Source organism: Pseudophryne corroboree, chromosome 7 (genome assembly GCF_028390025.1).
Source record: "Pseudophryne corroboree isolate aPseCor3 chromosome 7, aPseCor3.hap2, whole genome shotgun sequence".
Lineage (NCBI taxonomy): Eukaryota > Metazoa > Chordata > Amphibia > Anura > Myobatrachidae > Pseudophryne > Pseudophryne corroboree.
Window position 1 is genome coordinate 175,587,030 of NC_086450.1, and position 10,654 is coordinate 175,597,683.

General features: G+C 46.5%; 1 pseudogene; it reads left to right on the forward strand.

Annotated features, from left to right (window-relative positions):
* The first annotated feature begins 985 nt into the window (after nucleotides 1-985).
* LOC134946441 (5S ribosomal RNA) lies at nucleotides 986-1,103 on the forward strand (annotated as a pseudogene).
* Nucleotides 1,104-10,654: the final 9,551 nt, after the last annotated feature.

Sequence of the window (10,654 nt, forward strand, 5' to 3'; positions counted from 1 at the left end):
GCACGCACTTGCCCAGTTTTTTTATAGGAGGGCACTGATGCTGTTTCTTGCACACAGTGCTAAAAAAAAATGTCTAGTTAAGGCACTGACTGGGGCTATGTATAATGTAATGTTAAGTGGTACTGAGTACAATATGGGGAGGGGGCTGTGTATAATATAATGTATTATGGTGCTGTGTGTACTGGGTGGGGTTCACTACGGTATGCCGGCAATCGGGCTCCCGGCGACCAGCATACCGGCGCCGGAAGCCCGACCGCCGGCTTACCGACAGTGTGGCGAGCGCAAATGAGCCCCTACGCGTGCCACGCTATTTTATTCTCCCTCCAGGGGGGTCGTGGACCCCCACGAGGGAGAATAAGTGTCGGTATGCCGGCTGTCGGGATCCCGGCGCCGGTATACTGTGCGCCGGGATCCCGTCAGTCGGCATACTGAAGATCACCCTACTGGGTGTAATGTGTAATATACTGTCCGTTTCTTCTCAAAAATGTACACAGTATCATAATTTAGTGCACCTGTATTATTACTCTAGTGTACCTGTAGTATTACCCTTTTTTTGTGTGCTGCTTTTAGTACTAATTTTCACCTGCCATTGCAGGACACACTGTCACTTTATTGTTAATATTGAGCCAGCATTCAGCTCCCATTGAGCCAGTATTAATTAATTATTCATTTTTCATTCATTCATTTATTCCTGCACTGTCACTTTATTGTTAATATTGAGCCAGCTTTCAGCTCCTATTGAACCAGTTCTATTAGAGCACTACTAGTCTATATACTTTGTGAGAAGACAGGTTTCAGGATCCCTTAATTTTCACAAAAAATCCATATTCAGTATTCACATTCCTGTCCCTCTCCAAACGCTTGCTTCAATTTTCTATCCCTTATACACTCTCTCATCTGGAAATACAATTTCGAACTATCAACAGTTTTGATTTATATATAGTACAGACAGCAGAAGTGGTAATCTCTTCTCCTTCAACAAACGGCCCACGGCCATACTACCCTGAATACGCCCGATCTTGTCCGATCTCGGAAGCTAAGCAGGTATGGCCTGGTCAGTACTAGGAAGGGGAACCTCCTGAGAATACCAGGTGCAGTGGGCCATTTTCCAAGGAGACCTTCATCACTTTTCCTTTTCTTTCCCTCTCTTTTTCTCTTTCTTTCTTTTAAAAAAATTATTTTTCCACAGTCAGACACCATCCCTAGATTTGACCATCATTTGCTTGCACTTTTCGTCCCTTACCATAACTGGTGAAGTTATCCAAGGTATATATACATATTTTCACCTACATAACGATCTTGTACCACATATGCTAAAAAGGTCTACAAGATCCTCCTATTAGTAGCATCATTTGATTGCCAATTATCATATTTTTACATTTTTATAATTTTTTATACAAGGATCAATTAAAGGTTAAGTTTTAATTACTGACATCTCCATTTACATCACACCTATTCAATAATCAAGAGTGCTCCCAAAAAAGGGTTTTTTGTCTTTTCTCTTATCTTCAATGTAGTTCATCTACAAATTTCCTGGGAGCACCACCAATCAAAAAGCAGTTCTGAAATTGTGTTGTAAACTGCTCACATATTGGTTAACATATCATTCTAATATTCACACACTTACATGGTACTGGTGCGGATTCACACTCATCATAGTATTGCAGGACACACCCCTGAGTGGCAATAAATACGCCTATAGGTAATCCTCAACATGCACTTTGGGCAAAGCATGACACCCCCCCCTTCAACGGCGCGCCGCGCTTTGTGCAGCGTATTCTGCTGCCGTCTGGAATTTTCCTGAAACTAGTTTTCAAAAGTAGGCAAGTATGCCACTCCTTCTGTGGTGGGAGAAAGGGTGTTACACATATTTGTGGTGTCTGCCTTCAAAGTTTGATATTGTGGAGGATGAGAAAATGTGTCACTGCAGATTGCTTTTATAATTTGTGTTTGACTACAGCCAGTTTAGCTAGCAACAGGAAGCTGTGAACATTGCAATGCATAAACAGAACATTAGATTTCACAGATTATAAGATTTTTTACTGTAATGAGACCAAACCCTCCTCTTCATCTCCCCACACAGAGAGAGACACAGATGTACTGGAGCTATACTTTTATCTATCAACAAGTTTGTTTTTAAATTCTGCAGTTCAGGAACAAATCACCTAATATTCTCCATTTGTTGTAGCCCTGCACGTAGGGGACTCTTTTTTTTCTAGTCAGCAACTGGAGCATAATTGCCTACTTTGCTGCCCCCTACTTTGCGTTGTAGGCACATGGGGGCGTGGCCGGCAGCATGATGGGCTGTTCGGGGGCGTGGTCAGAGTCAATGCGGTCCATCCGGGGGCATGAATTCGGAGAAGTGCGCAGTGTTTTCGTGGCTCCCTCCCCCCCGCTATACAGTGCTGAGAAAATAGGCACTGTATAGCGGGGGGCGGAGCTACGATGATACGATTCAACCCGAATCGCATCATTGGATCCCCTCGGACCGCCCTTCTGTTCCTGGTGTGGGCGGCTGAGGAGGGCTGCGGCGGGGCTGAGAGGGAAAACAGGAGGCCTGCCCACCTTTCCGGGGGACAGGAGGGCCACACGATTTTCGGGAGCCTTCTGGCCATTTCTGGGAGGGTAGGCAAGTATGAACTGGAGTCAACAGGTCGCCATGTCTTCTGTTTGACATTTCTATATATTATAATAAATATTATGTAAATATATACTGCTGTATATGGAGAGGTTGGGCAAATGTTGAAACTTTTTTAATACTTACTTAGAACATCCAATCAGTATACTGTAAGTTACAAGCAAGGGTACAGCGTGTGGAAAGCAGACATACAGTAGTTTGCACTCTGGGCTGCCACAGTACTAGGAACTAATGACCCCACTGAGCTAAATATCACTCATGTTCATCGCTTCACACCCACTTTCACCAGTGAACCTTGCCATTTCTAACACCTTGGGGCTGTTTTGCTCATGCAACAAGAATTCTGACTTAAGTTCTTTTAAATAAGGCTAAATATACAGTAGCAGGCACAAAGAAGATAAATTGCTGAAATACTGTAAATGCCTAGTTTCTTAATAAGTAACCAGGTGACTGCTAAGACTTCCAAACATTTACCTAGAAACAAAACATACTGGTTTGAGGAGTGATGCATTCTGCAGAATTTAAAACACAACAAAAATACAAAAGGAACAAAAAAAAAAAATGATCTCTTCTGTCATCAGCCTATGGCTCTAAGCATATTTTCTACAGAGGAAACTATCTGTACTTTGAACTCATTTAAAACACTGGGAATTTCCCAGGTGACCAGATTAAGACACGTAGTGGTTTTTATATGATTTCCTAGATATGGCTTGTCAATGTGGTGTGACAGATGTTACATTTTTGTTTGCTGAAGTTTAATCTGAAGATTATAAAAATCAGTTTAATACATATTTTTACTCTGATTTTGTGTGTGTTTGAATGTTCAAACATCTCTGAAGCCGTCAATGCCTTTCGAAAAGTCATAAATAGATAAATGATACCTTCAGTTCAATATTCTATTAAAGTTTAGTAAAATTTGAGCATACATTATTCTGTAGAGCTTAATGTGGTAAAATATAGTGGTGCTGGGCATGGGCGTAACTGGGTGTGTGCCGATGGTGCCTTGCCCACAGCGCAAATGCACTGAAGGCGCACCATCTGCCAGCACACCCGCATGGCTGCTGGTACACTGATACTCCCGCCGGCCGCCGCTCTACAAGGAAGCCCTGCCGCTGCTGCTCTGCTGCCGCCAGCTTCTCAAAGTATGCCGCTCGGACTGCGGCCAGAACAGAGACATTTTGTCAGCATGAGAGGAGAAGGGGGGATCCTCCCCGCCTCTCCCCTGGCTCCTCCTGAGACCTGCAGCAGCCGCCGGGGATGAGAGATCGCGGTGTCAGATCCCCGAGGGGGAGCAGGCTGTGTGTGATGCAAAAACAGGTAGCTGGGCTGGCAGATTAGGGGGAGCAGGATCTGACTTGGGGATTCGACACACACTCACAATCATTCTCTCTCTAATCCCCCCCCCACCCCCATACGGGTTCTGCTGCTGTAATGTGTAAAAAGAAAAGGGTACTATGCTGCTGTAATGTGTAAAAATGGGGACAGCTGCCTTAATGTGTAAACATGAGGACTCTGCTGCTGTAATGTGCACAAAGAGGACCATGCTGCTGCAATGTGTTTAAGAGGACTTTGCTGCTGTAATGTGTAAAATGGGGGACTGCTGCCTTAATGTGTAAAAATGGGGACTCTGCTGCAGTAATGTGTAAAAAGGGTCCATGTTGCCGTAATGTATAAAAAGAGGACTCTGCTGCTGTAATGTGTAAAAAGGGGACTCTGCTGCTGTAATGTGTACAAAGAGGACTCTGCTGCTGTAATGTGTAAAAAGGGGTCCACGGTGCCGTAATGTGTAAAAAGGGGGACTCTGCTGCCATAATGTGTAAAAAGGGGGACGCTGCTGCTGTAATGTGTAAAAAGGGGTACTCTGCTGCCATAATGTGTAAAAAGGGGTACTTTACCTGCCATACTGTGTAAAAGGGGGCTCTGCTTGCTGCAATGTGTAAAAGGGGGCTCTGCCTGTCATAACGTGCAAAAGGGGACTCTACCTGCAGTAATGTGTGACAGAGGCTCTACCTAGCGTAATGTGTAAAAGGGGCCCTACCCGGTGTAATGTGTGTAAGGGGCACTACTGTGCGGCATAATTTGAATAATGGAGACTACTGTACTGCGTAATAGGAATTGGTATTATTTTGTGTCCATGCCTCTTCCCCGTGAAGCCACTCCCCTATATTTTTTGCGCGCACCGAAGGCGCACACTGGCCCTGTTTTAAATATGTGGGGGACGCCAATGCTGCTTCTTGCACACAGCGCTAAAATGTCTAGTTACGGCACTGGTGCTGGGAACTGTGGTAATACAATGGAGGCAATCAAAATATTTATTCTAATGCTCACATTTTTACATAGATACACAATATTAAAACAATTACTTGATTTGGAGTACCCCCTAATGAGAGCAACAATATTAAACACATTTAAAAATATCACACATAAAATATTCCTAGTGCAATTATTACAAATATTTTCCAAGAGGTGCATATACCATAGGGAAAATTGCATCAAACAATAGTGCAATATGATATACAGGTAGATGAGAAAATATTATCACTGAAATTCGAAGATGATGAGGTTAAATACTGCCATATGTTCATATAGTTCCAGGTGTTAATGGTGATTTGTAAGATACCACAGTGATATTTTGCATTTCAGGTACGTTCTGACAATTCAATTCAGTAGAAAGATAGGTATTAGTAGCTTTTAGTAGCGTCCCGCAGAATTCTTAATGGTAAGATCGGCCCATTTGTTCACGCTCAGAAATAATGCTTCCCTTGGCTCTTATGCGGCCATATTACCACTGACCATGGTTACAGTACCTGGCTGATGATGCCTCTGCATGCGGCACAATTATGTCTCCGGTGGTGCTTCCCAGTTTCCTGCAGATGCTGTGCCTAGGATGAGACTCTGTTCAAATAGATGCTTCTTTTATATCTGCCCCCGGCTATCGGTGGAGGAGTCGCTTTAGTTAGGGCTGGTTCTAGACCTTGTGGCGCCAAGGGCGAAAGTTTCCTTCCCCCCTGACAGGTAAAACAGAGATAGTGTGTGCTGTAGAAGCGTGTAAAAAAATAGCGTGGCTTCATTGGGAGGGGGCGAGGTCACAGTTATGCCCCCTGTAGCTGTGCCCCCTATAGTTCTGGCCCAAGTAGTTGTGCCCCCAGTAGCTGTGCCCCTAGTACTGTGCCCCCTGTAGCTTTGCCCACAGTAGTTTTGCCCCCAGTCCTGTGCCCCTGTAGCTGTGCCCCCAGTAGTTTTGACCCCAGTAGTTCTGCCCCCAGTACTGTGCCCCCAGTATAAATACCCCCTGTAGCTGTGCCCCTATTATTTATGCCCCCAGTACTGTGCACCCTGTAGCTATGCCCCCATTATTAATGCCCCCTGTAGCACCGCTTACACAAAAAATAAAAAAATACTCACCAGCCCCGCTCCTGCTTCCCGACCTCTGCTGTCCTCCGTCTCCAGCCGCCGGCACTGCTCCTCGGATCTATGGGAGAGACATCATAATGTCTCATAGCACCGCACAGACACTAGAGGTCAATTATGACCTCTAGTGTCTACTGCTGCTCCCACAATGCCGTGCGGTGCGCGATGACGTCAGGCGCACCACACGGCACCATTAGCGGCTCCTGCCATGGCGGCAGCAGCACCCTCGGGACAACGGTGCCCAGGGCAAAAAGCCTGCTTGCCCATGGCAAGAGCCACTACTGAAGAAAGTGGCGTGAACGGTGGTGTTTGGATTAGCCTGAAAGCCATAGAGCATGGTCTGTAGTGTGTTGAGCGATAGTCTTATGCACCTGTAGAAAGGTGCTGGTAGCCATATGGTTGCTGTACAGGTCTGATTAGGTTGGTGCTGTTAGTGAGCTGCAGGGCCATAACTAGGTGTGCACAAATGGTGCCTTTCCCACAACGCAAATGCACTGAGGGTGCACCATCTGGCAGCACACCCCTTATCCGCACAACCGCTATCTCCAGTCCGACTCACAACTCACTCCCACCGCAACCTGTTTCCCGCTGCCGCTGCTGCAAGGGACTCGGGAGCACTGCCGGCTCCCGGAACAAGAGTGTCTGCCTCTGGAAGCCGGATCACCACCTTCTTCAACTCAGGAGAGACGTCCTATTTCTCTCCCAGCTTACTCAGTCTCCCACACTGCCCTGCATCCTGCCCTGCGCTGCGAGGAGCTGCTGGGGAAGAGGCGGACTCAGGCAGGCATTCCATCCATTCCTTTTCAAGAAGTGCGCAGCATAGGGTGGGAAGGAGGAGAGGCCTGCCAGCTGGTCACAATTAAGTATAATACACTCTCTCTCTCTCTCTCTCTTTCTCTCTCTCTCTTGCTCTCCCCCACTCTCTCTCTTGGACTCTGCCTGCCTAATGTGTAAAAAGGGGAATCTGTCTGTCTAATGTGTAAAAAGGGGACTCTGCCTGCCTAATGTGTAAAAAAGGGGGCTCTGCTGCCATAATATGTAAAAAAAGGGGACTCTGCTGCCCAATGTATAAAAAAGGACTCTGCCTGCTTAATATGTAAAAAGGGGGGGCTCTGCTGCCATAATGTGTAAAATGGGGGACTCTGCCTGCCTAATGTGTAAAAAAGAGGGATTCTGCCTGCCGTAATGTGTAAAAAGGGGGACTCTGCTGCCATAATGTGTAAAAAAAGGGGGACTCTGCCTGCCTAATGTGTAAAAAGGGGGATTCTGCCTGCCAGTATGTGTAAAAAGGGGGACTCTGCCGCCGTAATTTATAATAGGGGGACTTTGCCGCCGTAATATGTAAAACGGGGACTCTGCCACCATAATGTGTAAAAAGGGGTACTTTGCCTGCCTAATGTGTAAAAAAGGGGACTCCACTGTCGGAATGTGTAAAAGGGGTGCTCTGATACCATAATGTGTAAAAAGGTGGACTCTCCCTGCCGTAATGTGTAAAATGGAGCTCTACCTGCCTAATGTGTAAAAGGGGGACTCTACCTGCCTAATGTGTAAAAGGGGGACTCTACCTGCCTAATGTGTAAAAGGGGGACTCTACCTGCTGTACTGTGTAAAAGGGTACTCACAATTAAGTATAATACACTCTCTCTCTCTTTCTCTCTCTCTCTCTTGCGCTCCCCCACTCTCTCTCTTGGACTCTGCCTGCCTAATGTGTAAAAAGGGGAATCTGTCTGTCTAATGTGTAAAAAGGGGACTCTGCCTGCCTAATGTGTAAAAAAGAGGGCTCTGCTGCCATAATATGTAAAAAAAGGGGACTCTGCTGCCTAATGTATAAAAAAGGACTCTGCCTGCTTAATATGTAAAAAGGGGGGGCTCTGCTGCCATAATGTGTAAAATGGGGGACTCTGCCTGCCTAATGTGTAAAAAAGAGGGATTCTGCCTGCCGTAATGTGTAAAAAAGGGGGACTCTGCTGCCATAATGTGTAAAAAAGGGGGACTCTGCCTGCCTAATGTGTAAAAAGGGGGATTCTGCCTGCCAGAATGTGTAAAAAGGGGGACTCTGCCGCCGTAATGTATAAAAGGGAGACTTTGCCGCCGTAATATGTAAAAGGGGTACTCTGCCACCATAATGTGTAAAAAGGGGTACTTTGCCTGCCTAATGTGTAAAAAAGGGGACTCCACTGTCGGAATGTGTAAAAGGGGTGCTCTGATACCATAATGTGTAAAAAGGGGACTCTGCCTGCTGTAATGTGTAAAAAGGTGGACTCTCCCTGCCGTAGTGTGTAAAATGGAGCTCTACCTGCCCAATGTGTAAAAGGGGGACTCTACCCACCTAATGTGTAAAGGGGGGACTCTACCTGCCTAATGTGTAAAAGGGGGACTCTACCTGCTGTACTGTGTAAAAGGGTACTCTACCTGCTGTATTGTGTAAAAGAGGACCTTACCTGCCATACTGTGTAAAAGGGGGCTCTACCTGCCGTACTGTGTAAAAGGGGACTCTATCTGACGTAATGTGTAAAAGGGAGCTCTGCCTACAGTATTATGTAAAAGGGAGCTCGGTGGCCATGCCCCTTCCCCATGAAGCCACACCCCTATAATTTTAGGGCGCGCCTATGGCGCATACTGGCCCTGTTTTGTATATGGGATGAAACCGATGCTGATTCTTGCACACAGTGCTAAAATGTCTAGTTATGGCACTGATGAGCCATGAGCATTTCAGGGATCATTTCAGCTAGCCTGATGGATTCCAGATCACTTTCTAACATGTTATACCCCACTGGAGTCCTCTGACAAAGTCCAGCAGGGTGAAACATGTTAGAAAGTGAACAGAGAATAGCGGAATCACCGGAAAGATGGTGCTGTAGTACAAGCATAAGCAAATTGCAGTGCATGGGCAGGCAAACAGTCAAACAGGTATGTGGCCCCCTCAGTGCATCCTCCAGGGGCCCACTCTTCTATTGTACTCTGGTACTGTGCTAGAGTCTATTGCACATGCTCAGGTCTCATGGAAAATGCCTGCTGCGCCATTTTTCCAGACACAGGCTTTGGAGAGTATAATATATGGGTGCTGGGTGTGTACTGTGGACCCCCCTGGATCATGGAGTCCATGTGCTTGCTGCACCAATTATAGATGCACCATTGGGTCAGGGTGAAAGTGCAGACATTCACCTTAATCATAATGGCAACAGGTGAACAATCAGAGGTTCCCATGAAGATCGCAGCATGTTTACAGGTAAAGCAGAGGCCCCATGCCTTAATAAATTGTCTGTTTACAGCCTCTTGGGGAACAAAGTGCATGCAGCCAATTGTGAATTGCTGCAGCCTATGTAAAGGCCAGTACTCACTGGCCGATGGCAGAGAGATGTGTGCTGAGCGAACCGCTCAGCACACATCTCTCCCGGCGCTCAGCACAGCGCGATCTGTGCTGAGCGTGCGGGGGGAGACGGGGGGGCCGCTCACTTCACCCAGCGGGTGAAGTAAGTGACCAGCTAGATTGGCCTGCATGCAGGCCAATCTAGCAGCAGCGATAGCGATGCGCGGGGCTGCGCATCGCTATCGCTGAGGGGGCTACACACGGAGCGATCGTGCTTAAAATCTAAGCAATCTAGTCAGATTGCTTAGATTTTAAGCAGCGATCGCTCCGTGAGTACCCCCCTTAAGACTGCCAGGATAATGGTCTATTATGCGCAATCTAAATAGTAAAAACTACTTACGGTGGCTCCTGAGGGCAGCACTAAACAGTGACTGCATTAGAAAGTAATGTATTTATCATGTAGGTAAAATATTATTGAACGTACAGTACCCTGAACCCACCTTTCTTCCCATAAAGGGACACTGGCTGGGGATTTGGATAAATACAGTAAGTACAGATGGGTCCACGGTTATCTTGGCTAGTTTGCTGCGCCTAGGCACAACATGGTTTATTAACATAAACCCTTCATCTATGGGCCCTCATTCCGAGTTGTTCGCTCGGTATTTTTCATCGCATCGCAGTGAAAATCCGCTTAGTACGCATGCGCAATGTTCGCACTGCGACTGCGCCAAGTAACTTTACTATGAAGATAGTATTTTTACTCACGGCTTTTTCTTCGCTCCGGCGATCGTAATGTGATTGACAGGAAATGGGTGTTACTGGGCGGAAACACGGCGTTTCAGGGGCGTGTGGCTGAAAACGCTACCGTTTCCGGAAAAAACGCAGGAGTGGCCGGGGAAACGGTGGGAGTGCCTGGGCGAACGCTGGGTGTGTTTGTGACGTCAACCAGGAACGACAAGCACTGAACTGATCGCACAGGCAGAGTAAGTCTGGAGCTACTCTGAAACTGCTAAGTAGTTAGTAATCGCAATATTGCGAATACATCGGTCGCAATTTTAAGAAGCTAAGATTCACTCCCAGTAGGCGGCGGCTTAGCGTGTGTAACTCTGCTAAATTCGCCTTGCGACCGATCAACTCGGAATGAGGGCCATTGTTCTGAGCTGCAATACAATACAGAGAACAATACAGCAGGGGATTAAGTCCGACTGCCCAGTCTCAGTTAATCCTATTAAAGGTCAAGATAAACAAGGACTCATCTGTACTCCTGATAAATATCTTATAAAAGAACTCATAAA